The sequence below is a fragment of the Cyanistes caeruleus genome, chromosome 1, assembly GCF_971803275.1.
Source record: "Cyanistes caeruleus chromosome 1, bCyaCae1.hap1.1, whole genome shotgun sequence".
Classification (NCBI taxonomy): Eukaryota; Metazoa; Chordata; class Aves; order Passeriformes; family Paridae; genus Cyanistes; species Cyanistes caeruleus.
The window spans coordinates 127709562-127731829 of record NC_141701.1 but is presented as its reverse complement, the minus strand read 5'-3'; the positions used below and the strand labels follow the sequence as shown (position 1 = coordinate 127731829).

General features: G+C 41.5%; 3 long non-coding RNA genes across 4 annotated transcripts in view; 1 reads left to right on the top strand and 2 right to left on the bottom strand.

Moving 5' to 3' along the window:
- LOC111924245 (uncharacterized) overlaps positions 1–4173 on the top strand; it is a 62481-nt gene extending 58308 nt beyond the window's left edge. For both annotated transcript variants that reach the window (XR_015277902.1, XR_015277903.1), the window contains one exon: positions 24–4173. This is a non-coding gene — a long non-coding RNA (uncharacterized LOC111924245). The remainder of the gene's footprint in view (positions 1–23) is intronic.
- LOC111924244 (uncharacterized) overlaps positions 1–22268 on the bottom strand; it is a 107707-nt gene that overhangs the window by 40360 nt on the left and 45079 nt on the right. The gene's annotated exons all lie outside the window — the stretch shown is intronic.
- On the bottom strand, positions 9822–16886 carry LOC147655891 (uncharacterized). The gene is made up of 3 exons (XR_015277907.1): positions 16533–16886; positions 10428–10556; positions 9822–10041 (listed from the first exon to the last, which is right to left on the bottom strand). It is a non-coding gene; the product is annotated as an uncharacterized LOC147655891 (long non-coding RNA).

The following is a 22268-nucleotide window of genomic DNA, read 5'->3' as shown; positions in this document are numbered from 1 at the left end:
TATCCTCTTTTGTCTCTTCACAGGAACTAGGACACACTGTGGCAGTGCAAACTCCTGCTGCCACCAGTAGCCCTTGCTGCCACTGGAGTTGTACTGGCATTAGTAATGACAGAAAAATTCAAGAGCCATCTCTGGAGGGCATTGTCCCAAGATACTTTCTACTGATACTTTCCCAGAATGAGTTCAGAGGAGCTGTAAGCAGCCACTGTTGGCACACCTGGGCAATGTCACATGCTGTAGGGAGATGCAAGGGAATGGAAATACATGGAAACATGATGCTACCAGAAAGAACTATAGCTGTAAAATTTAATAGTGTGATTTGTGAAGCTGACAACACCCACCATAAGTCACAAAATAAAACAGAAATGCACGGAAACTGTAAATCTTTCTGAGCACAATTGGTGTAAACCCTTGTTAAGTTTTATCGCAAAGAAGTACAAACATCATATAAATTCCAAACATCATTTTCCTGTTCCTAGCCTTGTCTCTTCTCCAAGCAGTAGTCTGGAGCCCACCAGGGAAAGGACACTTTATCTTTCCTCACTGCTTCTCACTCCACTCTTTTTATCCTCTTCACCTTGTTTTGCACAGGGAGGTAACCCTTCTTTTGGAATCCCAAGAGGAAAGGAACCAACACTTTCAAGACAGATAACTTTTAATACAGTAAGAGGTAGGAGACACGGAGTTATAAAAACCAGCACCCTATCCTGTGATGGGGAGCTCACGATGGTAAGATGGGCTCTGGTCAGAGTGTGCAGCTCTATGTTTCCATGCACACTGACACTGCCCAGATCATGGTACAGGTTCATTTGACTCTCATGGGAAGAGAGGCTGAGTTCCAGACCAGCTGGGTGAATCCCTGTCCAAGATGGTTTTCCACTTATCCTGTGTTTCTACAGCAGAGTGATTGCTGACATCAGGAACATCAGAGAAGTCACAGCAGAGCAGCCCTGCTCTGCTGACTGGAGAAAGTGCCAAGCACAGAGAGGCTGACCTGTCCATTCCAAATCAAACCTCTCCATTACCTCCTGTGGGTCACTGTCACACTGGGTAACAGGATACAGCAGATCTTGTGGGAGGATGGGACCTATGCATGACCTATGGCTTCAGCCCCAAAGAGTGGATGGGAATAGTGCTGAAATCCTTTTACATCATTTGACCTGTAACAGTCCAGCTGTATATAATTTTCCTATAGGAGAAGAATAAATAGATGGCACTACTCAAAAACGTCACAGAATTTTGCAAGACATTCAGTTCCAGGCTTTGAAATACAATCCACTTAATCAACCATTTTTCACTGGAATGACACTGGGTCAGTCCAGTAGTTTTTGAGGTTTACACTCAGCTGTAGTTTTGCTTGGAATGTGAACATCACTAATAACAGAATGGACATCCCCAGCTAATTTTTGAAAGGGAGAAAATTGCTTGGTTTTCCCTCTAATGAATACCTCTGAGGTCCTGCACTAAAGAACTCTGAACACAGAAGGTTATAAAAAATAAATTAGTTCTCTCCCTCCTTTTCTCCCTGCCATCTCCAACATTCTCACTCCCCAGTGCCAACTGCATGCCACGGCATTTTTATACTCAGTCACCTACTTCAGGAAGGACATATTTTGAAGCCACCATTGCACTTCCCACTGCTCAGCTATGTATACCTTCATTTATGAGCCATGACATGGGATGTGGATTTGTATCCCAACAAAAACGTGCTGAGGGTCTCCATGTGTACTTAACACCATCCACTTACCACTCACACAGGTGAGCAGGGAATGGATTAATTTGATTCCCAGTATGACCAGCACTGCCAGGCAATGCTAGAGCACTGCTGTTCACTTGTTTGCAGAGCCTTGCACAATGTTCAGGACCGCAGGCAGGGCCACGGAGCAGTGGCCCCTGTGTGCAGGGTGATGGGATGTGCTGCATGTGCCATGCTGAGTCCTCTGCACCCATGGGCACAGTGCAGCCTGATATGTGTGACAGTGGAGCACAGGAGCTGCTGGCCAGGGAGGATCTCTTATGAGTGGGTGCCTGAACAGTACCCCCTGGGCTCATGCCTCAACACGTCAATGACTGCCCATGAGAAAGCAGCTTCTCACTATCAACTGTTCTGCTAGCATGCAACTTAGTAATGCTACCTAAGCCAAGGTTTCAGCATGGCTGTTTATGTACACACGTTGTATCTCAGGTTTGCTAACTACAGATTGTTCAAGAAGCTTTATTGATTTTTTGAAAGAATAACTGTTATTTGACCATTTTAAATGCTAAATATAATCAAGGCTTAATATCAGAATGATGATTGAGTTATTTTTCAGTGCGTTGTAATTTATGTAACAAGATTTCATCTATTCATCTTTTGGGTACTTTTGAAATAGAAATATTGACAGAAAGCTAAGTATTCTTAAGTGCAACAAATTTACCCAAAATTTCTATGTATGGTTTATATTTAATTTCACAGTCAACTGCAAGCTGACTCCAAATCAATGATCTGATTTTCTTTCCACCTGTGTTTGCAGATGCCATATGAACTAGTGGCTAAAGGAGATAAGGATGTATTAATGACTTTTTACAAGTCCCTGGTGAGAGTTTATCTCAAATGCTGTGTATCACTTTGATGTTCTCCTTTCATGAAGGAACTTGAGTTGGTGCCCACAACCAAGCAGAGTTAGAATCAGTGACCCTGGAATTAGCTTTCCAGTACTATGTGCCAACTGGCATATGAGAATGAACTGAATTGATTTATTTTTCACAACTATTCAAATGATTGCAAGAGCACAACCTCACTTCAAAGCATATGCTAGATTTAGCTGCAACTATAGGGCATCTCATTTGGGTAAAAAATACTGACTGGGATATAGACAAAGACACAGCTGTGTCTCTGGCATTTGAAAATGCATTGCACTCGGGTCTTGGTGAGGTGATTTCTCAGCTCCACTGAATCACAGGTAGTCTTACCACTAGTTTTAATGCAAGATCATCACTTCTAGAATTAGCTGAAATCAGTGCTATTATCCGTGTTTTCAATTACATTGTTGAGATCAGAATCTGGTCCTTGTTTTCCTTTTTGGTGAACTAATATATTTAGAAGCAGAATCTTAAATTCCTCTAAAAGTTTGTAAAACTCACATCTCCAGACCCTTCCGCAACATCAAATTCCCCGCTTAGCATGCCAGCTCTCCCAATGAAGATTTTACTTCCAAGCCTTCTGCCCAAGATCCCCTGAAAGGTCTATTCCCATTCAGGATGGAGTGAGTGGAGTGACCCAGGGTGGAGCAAACTGCCTTGTGCTGACTGGTCCATGATAACCTCTATTAAAAGTGCTGGTTCCTGTCCGTGTGCTGAGGGAGGCAGCAGTTTTTGCAAAGCAGCTACAGAGAGGCAGATTGCCAGGAGGGATGCAAGGCATGGCAGACACAAGCTTCCAAGGACACCAGAAGCAGAGGACCCAAAATAACTACTTGGAATTGTTTATGCCTGTGTCTGGCCTTGTTGGTTTTACTCTTTCAAAGCTCTTGGGCTTGAGGGGTGTTTGTAGCATATAACCCAAAGCATCTCACCTAGTGACCAATGTGTGGTACCAGCTATCATGGCCATTTTGGCCATGCCTCCCCAGACACCTGTGGGCAGGCTACTACTGCCAGGGAGCCTTCCCTCCTCGGGCACTGCACAGCAGAGCCTGCCTGCCTTGCTTCACCCCCTGCACTGCATGCCTCAGATTGCGCTGTGTGAGTACTCACGCGCGCACACACACATCCCTTCTCCCCTTTCACCTCCTCCCCTCGGGTCCAAATGGATCCATGAGTCACTGAGGGAAGTGCACCTGATGACCTCAGCCATAGAACCAACATGAAGCATCAAAAAGCAACCTCATGTGGGAGCTGGGGACCAAGCTAGCTGAAGCCTAACTGGTGAGATATTCATATCTGGGGTTTTATCCATTTTCACAGCATTTTCCAAGCAATAGCAGTTCTTCACTGTAGGAGTTTGACAGATATTCAGACTTCGAAGAGGTACATAAAAATTTACATCTGGGACATTATGTGATATGTCTGACTGAACAAAATGCAAATAACTGAATTGTCAGAGATGGAAAGATTATTTAAAGCTTAAAGGTTGCTTTTAATCTACAGATGTATCTGGCATTGATTGGAATAAAGAAGTTTAATATGATCAGAAGCAGAAGCATGAACTTTTGCTATTGGTACTGTTTGTGCATCATTAAAAGGGATGGAGAAAATAATTCTGGAAAAATTAAATTGTCATAAATACCAACAATATTTCAGTGACCATGTGAGAATGCGTGTTGGTGTATTTAAATTGGTCAAGAGTTTCTTGAATGTTTTCTGAGGCAGGAAAAGCATTTCTTTCCATTTATATGCCTTTTAAAGTAATGCTAGAAATTATTTTTAATAACACAAATACTACCCTGTATGGGAGCAGAGCTCTTGTGGTGCATTTGAGAGCAGTAAATCCTATTTTCTACCAAGATTAACAGGTTTTGCAGGCTGAACGTGCCTGAAGGCAGCTGTACTCTACACACCCAATTTTTTACAAAACACAGCAGGACAGGTTCATGTCTGGTGTAATCCCTTTGCCTCCAGAACATGTCAGTCTTGGCAAATTGGTTTTAGAAGCAAGCACATGCTCCAGGTTTCCACTCAGGGGCAGTTTTTCTTCTATTCCCCCTAGATCAGATCCACTTCCTGGGCTTGGACCTTTTCTTCACAGAGGCAGGACGCTACAAGGTCAGCTCTGTGTAGTCCAAGCAAGAAAAATAATATTAATCTTTCAGTGGAGAACTAGTGCAAAAATCAGAGATGGGCAGGACGTCATGGTACAGACCTCATTCACAGGCTCTGTATGGAAGTGGTTTGGGCTGGAATCTCACCAAACAATCCTCTTCCTTCCTTGGAAAGTCTGTGGAGATCCAACAGCTTTCTACTTATGCAGATGATCTCCTGTGCATCACAAGATGGTGTGAGCCACACCAGGAGCTTCACACTATTTGAGTGTGGTGGCCTCTGGTTTGGATTCAGTTTGGGATCTGGAGCAATAGCTATCAGCTCATCCACATGAAAATGTGGCCAAGTTTGCTGCTGGTTCCCTGTGTTGCGGCAGCTGCTGTTCATGGCTGTGCATCCACCTCACTACTGCTACACCCATGCAAACTGGAGCCTCACCACACGAAACAAGCTGATCCAGTTAAAATTCTCCTCTCTCCCTGTCAACACACAGAAATGAAGATAGAAACTGCTGCCTCCGTGTTGCTCAACACGCCGGGCATTTGAAAGGGCTTTTAGGTGAACGTGGAGCCAAAGTGTCTGTCTCCACCCACTCTCCTTTTGCCAAAGAGGTAAGAGGGAAAGAAAACCCCATAAATATAGTCCCCGTCATTGTTCTCTGATTTCAGTGGGTTGCTGGAAGTGTGTGCATTTAGCAGAGTTTCTGCAATAAAGCACCTCCCTATTTTGAAGGGGAAGAAGTTCTTTTCTGTGTGTGCAATTGACTCAGAGACTTGTTTGCTCTGCAGGAAGAGTTGCAAGATTAACTTTGAACACTTTTATATTCAGTGATGAAAAAGGACACACGAACATGAGGATTCGGGGAGGGCTCAATATGTCCTTCCTTCTTGCTTTTTACACAACTAGAAGCTGGGCATGAATGACAGATTGCAGCTTCAGTCCTGGAAATAGTCTCTTGAGGCTTAATCCAAACAGCAACAATGACATCACCAGAAACCTGGTTCTGCTCCACTGAAAAAACAAGCAGCTGGCTGCAGGTGTGACTCCAATGGTCAGATTCACAGCAGAGAGAGGCTTCAGTGTGATCAGCTGAAGCTGCCAAAGACAGAAGCACTGTAAAGTAGTGTCCTTCTCCAAGGTAGCAGCTCAGTCTCCTGTACTGGTGCATGTTTCAGAAATGAGGCAGTGACTTGGCTGGTACACACATGTCTCTTTTTGGTGGCAAGGAGGAAGAGGAAATGCTGGTAGCATCAGCCTAGCATTCTCTCAGGAAAGACCTAAACACCAGAGCTTCCTCAACCTGAGAAGATTTAGAGCTCAAACCTAGTGTAAACTCTCCATAGCATCTAAAGCATCTCAGGAGAACATCACCTGAACAATAATTAAGCTCCATAGTTTGCTAACTTGGATACTATCGCTAACCTCCATTTTGTAACCTGTAAGTACTAATTTATTCTGCACACATTCAGAAATTATAGATCAAAGGCATGGTTCTCAGACTGCCCAGCGCAAAACCAAATCTTTTTGGGAGGGATGATAAGAGATGGAGTTGTAGGGGCAAAGGATCCAATGACACAGGGTACATTTCTTCCACTTAAGAAACTGATAAAAACATTTGTCTCTAAGTCTTATTCACAATGGCACTTCTGATACAAGTAAGTTACAGTAATTACAAGATAAAGTGTTTCACAGTGGAACCAGAGAAAGAAACAAATCGGAAAGGCAGCTGTTGCTCTGCATGATCAGTTTGGTTGCTACAGAGTTTCTCCTCTAAAAACCTTCTAGTAGAACATCCCCACCTACACACACGCTTGGCATGAAGCACTCCTGTGAAAGCACTACCTCTGTAGAGGAGAAGAGGTAGGTATGAATTTCTCTTTCAGAGTCTCAAATGAAGAACAGTATGTACAAATCACAGAACTGTTAGTTACTTGTTTGTTTTTGTTTAAAGTAATTCCCTCAGCTTGAGTTTTGAAGTTAGGAAGTATCTTACACCCCATCCTTAGGAAGCATCTTTCTATTCTTCAAGTCACTGGAAGAAAATAATTTTCCACCAGCTACTAAATATGTGGAAAACATAAAACTCATCCTATCTCAAAATGAGTTTCATTTCAAGGAAAGTAATCAGTGTAATTCCAAAAAAATAAAGAGCAAATCCTGAAGTATTTTTTATAAATTGCATTAGACGTAATTAAGAGGCTAATGGTATAATTACGGACAACAAAGTAGGTATGCTACAGAGTCTTATGTTTCTTGAGCAAATGGGTTCATACCCCTCTGTCAGGTCCCCACAGCTGACACATGAGAAGGACCGAGTGTCACAAATCTAAGGCTGCAGTGCTGTCCTTCTAAGGTCCTGTGGCACCAGCAGGTCTTTACAGGCAATGAAAAACCAAATGTCTTTAGCTAAACTTCAGTGACATCAGCTGAAGGTTTACCTGTCTCACTTTAAATATGAAGCCTTTTCAATAACCTCACATTATTTAATGTGACAGAAATCTATCACATTACTTTAGACTCTAATTTGAGTTGCATCATTCCCGCAGTATCAATGCAACGTCGGTAACTCGTGGTGAAGGATGGCTCATGCTGGTTTGGACACAGCAGTATTTAGATAACTCTCCTGCTGAGGGCTGTCTTCCTTCAAAGGAGAGCTTTGCATTTGCCTTCAAAATATAAATTTCATTGGGAAAGGGAAGGAATGGCATCTGATTATGAAATTATGGACCAGTCAGAGTGGGTAATATTTTTTCACCACGACTCTGCTACATGAAAAATGCACGTTTGTCAACACTAAAACTTTCCAGGAATGTCCCACTTCACCAATTTTTGTTCACTTATAAAACTGAGGAGAAATTCCCTCAAAATTAAAATCTTTTGTTCTAATATTTTCAAAAATAAAAATATGGTGTTTCTTTGCAAAAATGACTTTTTTGTTTTGAGATGCCTTTCAGCTTACTTTGAAATAAAATTGAAAACATTTTTTAAAATCTCAGTTTCAAAATAAAACATTTCATTTGGGGATCAAACAGAATATTTCATTTAAGTGGTCAGAAAGGCTTTTTATTCTTTGGAGCTGGTGATGAATCAGAAAAATTCTTTCTTTCCATGACTCTGATATATGCTGTTTTGAAGCTGCTTTGATATCTGATATTTATTACCTTAATCTCATTTGTGCCTTAGCATTACTGGCTATAATGGCTCCATCCTTGCCTGATGTTAGATGTTTAAATGCTGTGGTCCTGAACAGTGCTGGAATGGAAGACCACTTTGGGATGTGAGTACTGTTGACATAAACCAAGAAATTATGATGGGACTGCTGACCTGGTAGATCCTACTGATCACTGACAGTCAAATAAATAACATGTCCAAGTTGCATAAGTTTATGTCCAAATAACATGGACATAAATAGAGAATATAATAACAGTGAATTTTAATTATAGAAGAATTTGAATGTATGAGAAAAATCAGCTCAAAAGAAATTGAGACATCTCATGACATTCAGATTTACTTTGAATCTTTTTTAAATTGGATCTGAGAGCTGACAAAGAATTTGTCATATTTTCAATCAGGATAAAAGTAATCTTGAGACAAAACTGATCTGAATATAGGTATTTACTTCTAGGAAATAACATATGTTAGTGCTTGAATATAATGACTTGTGACTACAGGAAAGCTGCCCATCATCTGCATTTTATGACTACATCTCTTTTTTTATGCAAACACTAGGGAATGTTGCTCTTTGTGTGGCTGGTTTTCAATATGCTAAGAAAAATACTTTTTTTTTTTTTAAAAGAAAAGGAACTTTCTGCCACCAGAAACCCAGAATTATCACATTAGGACCACCCTGGCTGGCTTCTCTGTGGAGTTCTAACTTCAAGGAAGTAGTACGGACACAGAAAGTTATGTTTAAATTGAAAAGACTATATAGGTTTGTACTGGAGGTTTTGTTTATTTCAGTTTTATTCAATATTTATTCACTTCTATTTTGTTTCTCTTATTCAGTTTTAATAGAGCAGTCATTATAAATTAATGGAGTATCATATAGACTTTATTCCTACTGTTAGAAAACCATTATCTCCCATTTGCAGAGCGAAAAATCAGTTTGTCCTGAGGATAAAGCAACTTTCCAAGGTCCGAATGTTAGGAAAGGTATCCAAGATCTTTGAACCTCCAGTGTGCTGTGATAGCCACAAGCCTGCTCTTTCTGGCAAGGCCTGACACAGTCATCAGAGCTGGAAATCTGCCTTTTCTCCTAATATTTTTTTCTGTGGGCAGGGCAACCCACAAGAGTGACCAGGCATGAAATTCCTAGGCAGTTCTAGGTTTGGATCCTTAAACTACCCTCAACTAAGTTTCACAATTTTGATTCAAGCACTTATTACAGGGTTATTTATACTTAGACAATGAAATCTGAATATGTACCAGCTGAGCCTTTGAACTGTATCCCTTCTTCTTAGTGGTCTAGTCAACTTTCCACAGTAAATATGTTAGGTACAGTGATCACTGATAGAATGGGTTCAGCCAATTCCACATGAAAAATGTGGAGCCATCTAGAAGTGTAACACTTTGAACTTCAGCAGGACACATCTTTGGAAATGGGCTTTATTCCTAGCTATGATGACAAGTCTGTGTTTCAAGTGGTAAAAATAGTGGTTTCAGGTCCTCAGGCCAAATTTTCAAGGTCCGATATCTATACAGGCAGCTGAACAAACGGTCTCAGAGAAAACATGCGCAGAGAGGGCATGTAAGAAGAAAAATTTTCTTCAGTTTACTCCTACTTGTGTTTGTTTTCTCTACTCATATGGCTCTAGAAACCTTCTCTCCATGTCTCCATCTTGTCAGGATATAAGTTTATGTTCTGAAAGTCTGCCAAAATGCTTTGATGTGCCATTGGGGTCTTGCAAGATGGTCAGCTCTGCAAAAGAAGCCATATTTTGGATGCATCTCCATCCCACATCTCCAGACTGCTTCATCCAAATGCAGATCCCACATTGCTTGGTCTGTACTTGAGCTTTTAGCAGTGCTACAGCATACCCAGCTGTGCTCTTCAGATTAACCAAACATGCAAGGGGAGTATACCTGGAGGGTCATCCAGGTGACATCCATTGTCAAAACGCTGGAGTTTTCCCCGATACCTTGTCCCTATAGATTAGCCAGCACAGATCAGGTGCTCTGGGAAGCCAGGAGGTTAGACAAAAGACTCACAGTTTGGAAAACTTATTGGATTCATCTGCATTGCTGTGAATACTGCCTGTTTCAAGGTATCTGGTAAATATTTTTTGTCATTGTAAATAAGGATCTGCAAGAAGAAAAGGAAAATGACAAACAAAAGGGAGCCTCATCCAAAAGGAGGTGGCCATATCCTGCCCTTCCAATTTCCTCACAGGAAAATTGTGATGGCTCTCTTTTGTGAAGAGATTCTTTGAAACTTCACATACAAAATCTGATGGTTTCCTTACAGTATTGTTCATACAATGATCATCTGGAAATGCTCTAAAGTTTAAGTTGTGCCCCCCAAAAAAACACCAACCAGGCTTTTTTCTCAAATGTGTCTTTTGATATAAGAAAGCAACCATTACCACTAGCAGAAAAGCAATTCAGTTAGATGGTAGCTATTTGAAAACAAAGTTTTGCTCCAAGCTTTTTCTGGACAAAATCAGATCATACAAACAGGAATCCTTATACCTGGCACAGCTTTCCCACACAGAGAATTCAAAGTCTTTATAGAGGATACAGCTACTGGACTTGTCCAAGCTGAAAATTAATCCCAGTCCTTCTGTGAGCCAGACCACCAAGCAATCTGCTGTCCTTCATCTGCAAGAGGGAAGAAAGTGAGGAAATAGTAATTTTCCTTCTGTCACATTCAAGAGCTAAGTTTTGCTCTCTCTGATCACTGATGTCCATGTCCATGTGGAGTCTGCTTATTTTTCAGGGCTGTATGGCCTGGTGGTCCCTTTGGAACAGTCCACCTGCACTATGCTTTTGTCACTTCTTTCTTTTAAACTTTCTTCTTTTTTCCTCTTAGATTTTGCAGCAATAATTGAGCCCCTTTGGTTTGTCTCTGAGGAGGGGAAACTCAATGGCTGATAATTACCTTGCATGCCATTTAATGAAATTGAAGGAGCACAGTAACATCCATAATCTAACTCTTCAAGCTTGTTAAGCCCTAGCTCTGCATATTTCCAAGTGCTAATATTCAGACATAAATGGAAAAAGGTTAAAAGGATTCAGTGAATTTGTAACAAATGTGCCCTTTGTGTATATGAATTCTGAATTGTCTCTACTGGACATGGTGTGTTGGTTAATCTTGCTATGAATACCAAAATTACCTCCTTGTTAGCAGGACTCATTGCTGTTATTACTGTAGCCCAGTGAAAAGGGCATTGACTTAGGTGCTAAGAGACTCAGTTTCTCATCACATCATTGCTACTGTCCTGCCATTTGTCATAGGACAAATTCCTGCATCTATTTATTTCTGTTTCCGTTCCCAGTTGGTGCTGTCTTGTATATCTAGAGTTGAAGCTCTTTGGGATAGAGACCTCCTTTTATACTCAGTGTCAGATCTCAGTTAATTTCTTAATGAAGTAGTAACAAATGACAAGCAGGTAAATGTTAAATGAAGAGAAGTTCCATCTAAAATTAATGAACAACTTAAAAATTGAGCATACTTGGTATGAAATTTAAACCAGCTTTATCAACTACAGTTTCAGCAGCCTTAGATTATCGGGTGCAGGAGGTGGTGCGTTCTGCAGAAGCTTCTTCTACCTTTTAAATACAAAGCCCTTTAATAAATAAGCACTGAACAAAAGCAAGACAGCTGATCCCATGCCTTTTCAGCTTTACCTTGCTTCCAGTTGGCCTGCTTTTGTCGTGTCACTTTCCACATAGATTTTTGCACTGAAAATGAAGAACTCAAAGGGAGAAGTTATTATGGAGGAAGATTGGGAGGTGATCAGAGATTACCTGGAGTGAAGGTATATGAGTTCTGCAGCTGAATTGAGAGAAAATTATCAACAAGAAAAGAAATAAAAAAATAAGTGGGGAACAGAAGAGAGGAGAGGCAGCAATTCATTTATTAAGTGCCATCAATGTTTAAGGCATAAGATAGAAATTCCTGAACAAAGTCATTCATAGTTTAAGAGTAAAATTGTACCTTTAAGGGGGAAAAAAAGCCCACACTGAGGCCAAGAAACCACTTACTGAGATTTCTCAGAATGTTTTCCAGCAACACTGGGGTCTGCTTTCCTCCCACCAAAGGAATTTGTCTCCATAAATCACACCTCCCTTAGAGACGACTGTCACCCTCACAGATATCCTATGTTTCTCCCATGGCTGTTGTTCAACCACCAGAGCTGTGTCTCTGCAGCACTACATGCTCAGGAAATAATAAATAGCAAGAAAAATGTGAAGAACAAAACACTGCCAACTTAGTGAAGGAGTGTGTTGTGATTTAACAGCAACTAAGACTGACACAGCACAGTGAGAACAGAATCAGAAGGGTAAAGGTGAGAAAACTCATGGGCTGAGATAGTTTGAGGAGTAAAGCAAAAGCTGCACATGCAAGCAGAGCAAAACAAGGAATTCATTCACTGCTTCCTACAGGCAGGCAGGTGTTCAGCCATCCCCAGGAAAGCAGAACTCCATCATGTGTAATGATGACTTTGGAAGACAAACACTGTCATTCCAAATATCCTGTCTTCTTCCACCCAAATATCTTCCATCTTCTTACCCCCAGCTTTATATGCTGAGCATGACACCATATGTTAAGGGATATCTCTTGGGTCAGCTGTCCTGGCCATGTCTCCTCCCAACTCCTTATGCATCCACAGCTGCTGGTGTGGTGGGGTGAGAAGCAGAAAAGGCCTTGACTCCATGCAAGCCCTGCTCAGCAATAGTTAAAACATCCTTGAATTATCAACAGTTTTCCAGCACAAATCCAAAACACAGCCCTGTACTAGCTACTATGAAGAAAATTAACTCTATCCCAGCCAAAACCAGCACCATCCCTTATTCCATAACATTTACATCATCATCCCATACCTTTCAATACATCCTCACTAACCACCTCCCCCCTTCCCATCCTTTGATGGAATACACATTTATCATTCCCTTAGTCTATGGACCATCCCTGTAATATATGTTTGTTAAACACCCATAAAGTATCCACAAAATGTCCATTGAGTTAATTTTGTCCATCTTTTGGGTTCCATCTGTCATGGGGATCACTTAGGACAGGAGAGGCAGTGTTTTGTTAATATGTGTCATTGGGCACCAAAGCCAGCTCAGGTCACCTCACTGCTACATGTGTACTGCTTCTCCTAGGACTTGTCCTCCACTTCTTTACTCAGTTCTTGCTATTGCAATTCCTACAATGTATAATTCAAATAATGGGTGGCAACAGCTCTAGAGTATATCCATTACAACTTTCATCCCTGGAGCCCTGGTGCCAGTTTATAGGTTTTAACATGATGAACTCTTCCCCTTGCTTACAGCCTGGCTAGCAACCTTAAAAGCTCCCTCAGGACGTGGAACAAGGCTAGTAAACAGCAGAGTGTACAAGCATAATGACTACTGAAGAATCCCCATCATCTCTAGCTAAGCAGTCAGTCCTCTCTCCAGCTGGGTCTCTCATGTTCTCATCAGAAGATATCTACTGCTTTATACAGTGTTAATTTTGGTTGTCTTTTCATGTTTGTGTGTCTGTAGCTGATGAAGTTTGGTCATTGCTGACCTCTCCTCAAGTATCTATGGCAAATGACAACAGACACCTGTCTTAGCTATTGCAGCACAGTGGCCCTTACATCATTTGAGCACTTCATGATCCCATCTAAGCAAGCCTCAATACCTAAGGGTTTCTCTGAAGTTCAACAATTTATGTGATGGATCAAAGTATAAGAAAGACATTGTATTCCAGCAAGCTGCTCTGTACTAATACCTTGACATCAACAAAACCAGAAATAACAACAACAAACAGGATGTAGGGTGGAAACATTCACATCTCTGAATTCCCAATGTCATTCTTGAGCACAGAGCCCACGTGAGGCACAGAATCCTAGCCTCTCCATTTCTCCCTCCTCAGAACCTTTTCATGCTCTTTGGTATTTTGCATGTGCTGGTGGGGAAGAACTGACTTTTGTCTAAAAAGCACTATCATGGGTTGGAAACAGAGGGAGGAAATAATAGAAAACCATGGCTCCATAAGTGAGAAAACTGCAGAAAGGTAGTGAGCCCTCCAGACAGAATTCTTGGAAGCTTGTTCTCCTACCACTGAGAGGAGATATAATCTAGCTAAGGACAATCATATTTGGCCTAACATGACCCCTGCTTTTAGAGTAAGAATCAGAAAGAAATATGTGGCCTTGCAAGCACAGAAAGGTATTAAAGTCACCCACCCTAGAAAGGGCCATCAGGTTAAAAGGCCACTGATTGGAGGTGTTTGTTTCCTGTACCCATAATTTTCATACCAGGAAATGTAAGATTTCTTGTTGCCTTTTCAGAAAATACCGAGGCTATAATATCTACCATGCCAGAGTATGAAACAAAAAGAAAATAAAAATTCACTTCTGGTTTACAGCTGTTGTCCCAATAGTTATATATGCACCAATAAAACATTACAATGGTCCAGAGAGACTTTTTTGCCAAGCCACAAGCACATCAGGCTGAGAAATAAACAAGGGCCAAGAGAAAAAGTCAGTCCTGTTGGAAACCAAGTATGCTATTGCCAATCTTGTGATACTGTAAAATGCTACTCTCCCACCTCCAAACCATGAAATTAATCATATATATATATATATGTATATATACTAGATATTTTTATTTGCCTTCTACAATCCCCAAAGATTCAAATGTACAATCTTCTCCCCACCATTATGAGGGCTTAGCACATTTCTTTTTAAACAAAAGCTGAGATTATCATGCAATTAAGTGGCTCTAGGCACCGAGCCTTAAAAATTACCCTTTAGAGGTTCCCTTTCCAACAATGAAAGATGGTGAGACTGCAGTGAGAGAGCTGACAGAGGAAAGGAGATCAAGGCAAAGGCTAAGGTGAGAGTGGCCAAGCAGGGTTAGTGACAGTCTCAGCTAACCCACAAGTGGGGTCTAACCCAGGAGTCTGAGGAAGAAAGCAGCAAATACCCAAACCTCCAGCCTCGGTGTTTGGCTGCAGTTCTGCTGCGCTTGATCTGCAATTCCTCCAGGAAATCCCACTGAGATTTTTGGCTGGGACTTCGGAACAACTGGAGAGGAAACTTCATCAAGCCCTCTGCCTGTTTGGAGAGCACTTTATAAGTTTATGCTGTGCTGACTGAACGCTTCTGCAGTGCAAACACCAGCCATTAGACTTGTAGCTCATACACATGGCAGTCAGGGTTCGCAGAGGGGCTGCCAGACGAGGACAGTCTGGTGAGCAGGGGCACAAGGCAGCTCCTCTTGGCACAAGCTCCAGCAGATCTTACTCTTTGGCTCTGCAGCTGCAAGCTGTGGTAGTTTCCTGATGGGGAGGTGGAATCTGTTGTTTTCTCTCAGGAGAGTTACTAATCTTTTCAGCTACATAAATACACTTCTATTATTGTCTGAGTAAATTGCCTTAGAAAACTGTTTTCTTCAGGAAAAAAGTAGAAATTTCTTAAAAGGAAAATGTCAGTATATTTTTCATAATTATTCCACTACTTTTTTCTACCATTGTTTATGGTAAAATCTTGATAGTTAGGAATTAGCATTCACATATCACATTATCATATCTGCTTAAGAATATGAGTTTACTCAATCCCAAATAAAAAGTCAGATTCGGGCATCCCTATCTCCCTTGCTGCTGCCCAAATCTCATCTTGATTTCTTCCCTAATCATTGCCTGCCTGACTTTATTTGTTATTACAACAATTCCAATCCTTGGATGGCGAAGAGCTCTGAAAAAGAAAATTATACAACCCCAGCATCAGCACTGCACTTCATTTCTCACATCCAGCCCTTTCCAGAAAGATTCCAGTTCAGCAGGTTATTTATCCAAATGCTTAATTCTGCACTCAGCATCCTGCATGCACTCTGCCCACTCCAGCATTAAGATGAAGGGGGTGCTATGGGCGTCAGGGAAGCAAGGCAATGTTTAGCAGATGCAGATTTCAGGTGGCCTGAATCCCCCAAAAATGAGGTCAATGACAGAGAAGAGACCTGCTCTATTTTATACACAGTGTTAGGTGTTTGTAATGATAGTACTGAAATTAAGAACTCTTTCAGTATGTAAAACTAGACAGCTTTCTGAATAATTTCTTTTGTAAAAACTAAAGAAACTGCAACAGACGCTATCTAGATATAATTTGAAAACAAATCTACTCTGTGGTTTTACCAGGATGTCTGTCAATGAAATGCAGGCAAGTCTACAGCAGATTTGTTGAGATGCCTATGAATTCTTGTCAAATCTAACTTTATATTTTAATAAAAGATTCAGTTAGAAAATAAGCTATGCCTAAGCAGAGTACACTGGAGAAACTACGGGCAAATCTGTACCTTATTCATGTAATTAATTTCAGTATCTGATCCTACAGCTGAGGAGCACTTAATGAATACAGTGAGCAGATGCAGTTTGGCTGTGTCTCCAGCAGGTATATTTATTTGTTATCAGAAGGCTAACAACATCCCAATAGCAATTTGCATGGAATGTGCAGTTATTAAAACCACAATGCTGGAAGAGACTGTAATAATTTTTGAGTCTGGTCCTGAAATTAACTGCTTAAACAGCAGTTTTACTGTTGCAGCTACATGTGAATGTTTTGACTGGTCTCTGGGCCTACTTACGCTGTAGCTCTGGAGATTTTGTCACAAATCTTGGAATATTTTGCCCTGCAGAAATCCCAGGTCCTGGCAGAAGTGATCTGGCAGAATATCATCTTTCCTTTGTTTACTTTTTGAAGCCTCAAATCTTCTTGGTTACACAGCAAAGCTCAGCCATGTAATCTTCTAGAGGCTTAAAAATCAAAACTCAGATAAAATAAAGTCCCTGTTTCCTAGACCTAAAAAATCTCCTGATTTTTAAACCAAGCTTATTACTCTGGGGATCTCAGCACTGCTTTTTAAAGAACTGGGACTGCAATACTGATTGAGGGGCACCCAACATCATCAGCAGCACATCTCTCCTGGCTTTCAGAGGCAGCAGATCTGACCTGATGTGATTTATTAATCACAGTTTGTCAAAAATACGTTTCAGCTGGCAGTGTTAGCAGATAGGCAAGGAGAAGAGAAGCAGGTGCTATGTTTTAACAGAGAGGACTGTGCCTGTTTACTTCATAATCTAATGTTTTTACTTCATGGTTTTAAATTTCACATAAAGCTATCGCAAAGCCCCTTAGTAAACAAGGGAGGGAGCAGAGGTTCTGCAGGAGGCAGGAGCCGCTATCGCAACTGCAGCTGGAGACAGAGGCTACTGTACCCAGATCCACGTTCCTGCAGCTGCAGAGCCCTGCCAGCTTCAGATCCACAGCCTAAGGAAACCACTGTTGTCCTGATGAACTGATAAAAAGAAAATGTTACAAAATAAAAGCAATGTTTACATTCCCCACTCAGCATTTCATTGCAATAAAAGTTGTCTGGAAGGGCCAGGGGTATCTGAGCTTTTGTGATCCCATGCATCCCAAGTTTCTCTCCAGGTTATGCTGGGCACCCCAAGAGCATCTGGAGGGGCCCAACACCTTTTCATTACAAATTCTGCACCCTAGCACTTGGCAGCCTTCAGTAGCTGCTGACCCACCATGCCCTTGGGAGCTGTGGCCCCTCAGAAATATAGATTTTGCAGGGCAGACCCAGTTTTTCAACAAGTGCAACCCCCAAATAAACACTGTCACAGAAGAATTGCAGGGGGATAGGGACCCTCCCATGCTCCTTCTGTATGGTCTCAGCACTTTCTGTGTGTTCCCTCCTGATCCCAAAAGAAATGTAAAACTTCTGCCATGGCCATGAGGATTTCTACCTCCTGGGCCAATTATTGCATCTTTTTAGTCAGGGTTTAAGACAACGGAGTGACTCCAAAGTGCACTGAGCCTGTGAGAGGAGGTGCCCCAAGGACCAGCAAAAGCGGCACAAGATTGAGTCCTTCTGACTTTCTTCCAAAAAAAATACTTGCAGAGAAACCTGGAATTATATATAAGTAAAGTTGCCTTTTGATATTACCACGTAATTTCCACTTCTGGCAAAGAGATTTTTGCCCAGGCTAATTTGGAGACATTTCCCTTCACCACATTGGCACTGCTGTGTCATTTTTGATAGAAGCCTCATTCATTGGGAGAGCCAAGGCAACCCATTCCCCTCTCTCTTCTGCAAACAGGGCTGTTTGTTGAGTCTCTTGAAAGACTGTATGAACAGATAAACATGCTACACATGAAGTATGTTAGGTGGAGGTGAAATACAGATGATTATATTTAAGGGCTTACAATAGCTGTTAAGAGCTTCTAACCACAGGCCCTGGCAGGGCTGGTCCTCATCTTGCAGTGCATGTCTTGGCTACATCTTCAACTGACTTTCTGTTTGTACCCCTTGAAACAGGGCCAATCTTGTCAGTCTGGTGGCAATGGGAAAAAAAAAGAAAAAAAAAAAAGAAAAAGGGGGGAAAAAAAAGGAAAAAAATCAACTCTGTTAATAGGATTATAAGATTTGGGGAATACAATGTTGCTGCAGATCATTTATTTTGAAAGCTGATTTCATTTTAGTGAAAACAAGCTCTGCTCAGGCTGCACACTGGGGGTTTGCAGCCATGATGCCAAACACAATCATTGCTGGTTTGAAAGATGTGATTGCTTTTTAATGTGGAAATTTCACAAGGTTACAAAAGAGGAAAAAATTAAACTCCTTTCTTATAACAAAGTCACCCTGGGATATGAGCTACAATGCCCTGACAATGTCCAGATACTCTGACTGCATTACACATCAGAAAGGTGGATGAGTGTGATTTACACCATTTCGCAATTGGGATTTTTTCACACAGCTGAAAAAGCTGAAAAGTTTTGAGCAAAAATAAAAACAGCACTTTGTAAAATGCATTTGGAATTGCACAAACACAACCCAAGGGTCAAGGAAGTAGAGAAATGTGTCCAAAGGGATAAATGAGGGGATAATATGATCTCCCCTTCATTCCTGACAGCTCTGGACCCACAGTGGCAGCCCGCTCGACCTACTGAAACCTAAGCTCCTCCTCAGGCTAGCAGACAACTTTTATATTTTGTTAGACATCAGAATAAAAAAAAGATAGTCAGCATCCCTGGCCTTTTCAATAGCAACCTCCCAAAGGGCTTAAATATATTCTAGAAATAATGGCTCAGCCCCATTTTCCTGGGTGTTAGATGATGTTCTGTCACCATCTCAGAAGAACCATTGTTGTGACAAAAGCCTCATGGCACAGCCCGGACAGTGCTGAAGAGGGAAACAGGCACTAGCAGGAATGTCCCAGTCAGAGGAATTCATCAGGAGGGACCAAAAGGAATGAATTTTTCCAATATGCCCTTAAAAGAGTGATGAAGAGAGTAACAAAGCTGCCACTTTCTGAGTGGGGGGGGTGAGGGGCCAGTATGGACTCGTGAGCTCTCTCCTCCTTTGTAGTGAAGATGCTGCTTTTGATCTACAGTGTGGGGAGTGCTCTCCCCAAAGGCCGGGGTGAGGGAGGGGGTAGATCTGGAGGGAGACACAAAGGATGGAGCTGAAGCACTGCCTCCGAGCTGGGGATTGAAATGACATGTGCGCTGCGGAACCTTTTTCTTTTCAAAGCAATTTGCTATCATTATATTGCCCGTGCATTTCCAATACATGTCAGCCTGTTCTCTTTTAACTTGGCGGGAGGGGAAGGTGCTTTCATTGCAGGGCTCCTTGCAGAAGCTCACCAGACATTGCTATTATTACATCTGCCGGGCACAGCACAGAATGATGCATGTTCATTAAAGGAATGGGGTTAGAGTAGAGCAAATTCATTCAGTCCCTGTTAGAGAATGCTTGGGTGAGTTTAGACTTTTTCATATACAGAAATATTCCACAATTTAAAAGCAAGACAGTTTTTCCCTGTAACTTCAGTTTGGCCTCTATCTGGCATTATCAAAATAATTTAGCTTTGTTTTGCCTGGATCCTGTCAGTGGTGAAAATCCAGAAAATCGCTAGAACAGCATTTATGAAGGATTTAATAAAGTTGTAAATTACAAGATTCCCATTAACTATCTCAGTTAGGATTCCTATTTAACTGTTCCAGTTGGGATTCCTTTTCTGGTCTGACTCATGTGCTCCTCTAAATATTGGGGCTCTATATTTTCCTATGTGAAAGGAGAGATGGAGCAAGATTTTAAACAAAAATTCAAATTGCGCTTCTTCAACCGGATGCTTTCTCATTCACACGCCAAGGGATGGAGCTGAAAATCATTCCATATGGCACTGTGCCTGGGCTGATACACTCAGCTGAGGCTTAACATCCATAGGCAGCACACAAAATTAATTTAGTCTCTGTTTCTTCATTTTCAGTGATTAGCACAAGGAAAACTACCCAGAGCAGAACAATATCATTTTGGTTCCCTCATCTATTTTACCCTGGTGTTGGGTCAACCCCAAACTGCCTGAGTGTAGGGCAAGCCCTACCACCAAACTTTTTTTTCTTCTGTTCTTGCATGGGAGGTTGGTAGCTGGGAAGGGCCTTTTTGGTGGGACAGCAGCCAAACCCAGCCATCCCTGGCTGTTTAGCTTCGGAGTCAGGGTTCCTATGGCTACAGAGAGGCTCTGCAAATTCTTGGTTCCTTCTGCAGAATTTTGAAGATGACGTCAGTCAATTTCTCCAAAGATACAGAGGAGAGCAGAAGTTCTGTCCACTTAGACCCACGTCCAGCAACGATCATTTATTGATAATGCAAATACCTGAAATCATCCTAAAACACATGGTGAAGGAGTTTCAGGAAGAAGCACCAGCAATAGCTTGCCATTGATTTATGCCTGCCTTTTCCTCTCTTGGAGCCATTGATGGGTCATTTGAAAAGGAAGGTGATGCTGCTGCGTGGTAGAGATGCCTGCAATGCCTCTCTCCATAATGACAGTGTAAGAAAGTCCCTTCATAGGACTGGTGCAGCCAGGCCAATAGGTGGGCTTGGGAGACAAGATGCTTAAAATTTTCCCTGTGGTTCTCCATGGTCTCCTAAAGGAGTGCTGAACAGCACAGTACTGGAGAGACAGCTCTCCTGCTGCAACTCTCTTTTTGTACAGAAGCCGGAGTAACAAAATCAAAAGCGCAGCTTGAAGCAAACCAACTGCACACAGGTTTCCTCGTGGCATGACAGGCTATCGCAGCCTTAATGGTAGGCTGCTAGACTAGAAGCAGTCTTTCATTGAGTTTGTCTTACTGAGAGGAAAAACTGCTTTGTGTAATAACTTTATGGTAAATGTTGGCAAAAGATTTGCACTGCATACTGAAAGAGAGACATTTCTGACCACAGCTCACGAACCACATTTATTTACTCTGGCATTTGTCCATTATTTGTTCATAGGCTTTCTGTCTCTGCTAAATGTGTTCCAATTTTGGGAGCTAAATCATTGCCAGTAGTTTCCAGGACATTCCGCTAGGCTAAGCAAAATTGCCCTAAGCAGTTGTCAGAAACCACTGGAGTAGTATTTTAAATACAGGGTATTTGAAGAAAAGAAAAGATACCAAGTGTCCTATCTGTCTGGATCCCAGATCCTGTGTGTTGTAAAAATTTAGGGGACAGCAGCAGAGGGCTTAAAGAACTGCCTGACATTCCTGGACCATTTTCCAGAAGCAGTGGGCTTAAAGCACTGCCTGTCTTTCCTGAGCTATTTTCCATTATTTAATGAACCAGTCTGATTTTAAAATGAGGATAGTAATTAAAAATATCCATATGTATTTGTCAGCAGCTCATCAGAGAGAAATCATGCTCAAAATCCCATCTGGAAAATCCTATTTATTTACTTCTTTATAAAAATGAACTACAAAGTACAGGAGGAAAGCCATTGCTGTAAAAACCGATAATTGCTATCAGATGGCCTGACAAAAATGCATATTTATAGTTTAGACAGGACAATAACACAAAAATTGCTTTTCTAAACCAACCTGATGCATCTGTTCACTATCCCATATTTGACAGAGCTCAGAATAACATGATGTATTACCTGCCCTGACAACAGTCCAATGAAGATTGCAAAATAATCCCTAAAACAATGAGTGCTGGTTTCAACTACGAGTTCCTATATTTTTCTCTAATGTTATTTTTCTTGGCATTAATTATTGTACCTGCAGATAACATCATTCCCCAAAAAGAAGCTCAGTGTTTCTTCAGACTTTGTTGAGTTCCTGTTGAATTCTGGTATCCTCTGGCAAAGCCAGAGTCTGTGTGAGCTCTCAGGAAGCCGGAAACTTGACTGCTAGTGGTCTGGACTTAGCTGCCTTTTATTTTCATCAAGTGTCCTCTTTTTGCTATGAGTTAAAGGGAACACTGATTATTTTCTCTACTTTTATCATGTCCCTTTCTTTTTCTCTCCATTTCAAAGAGCAACAAATTCCA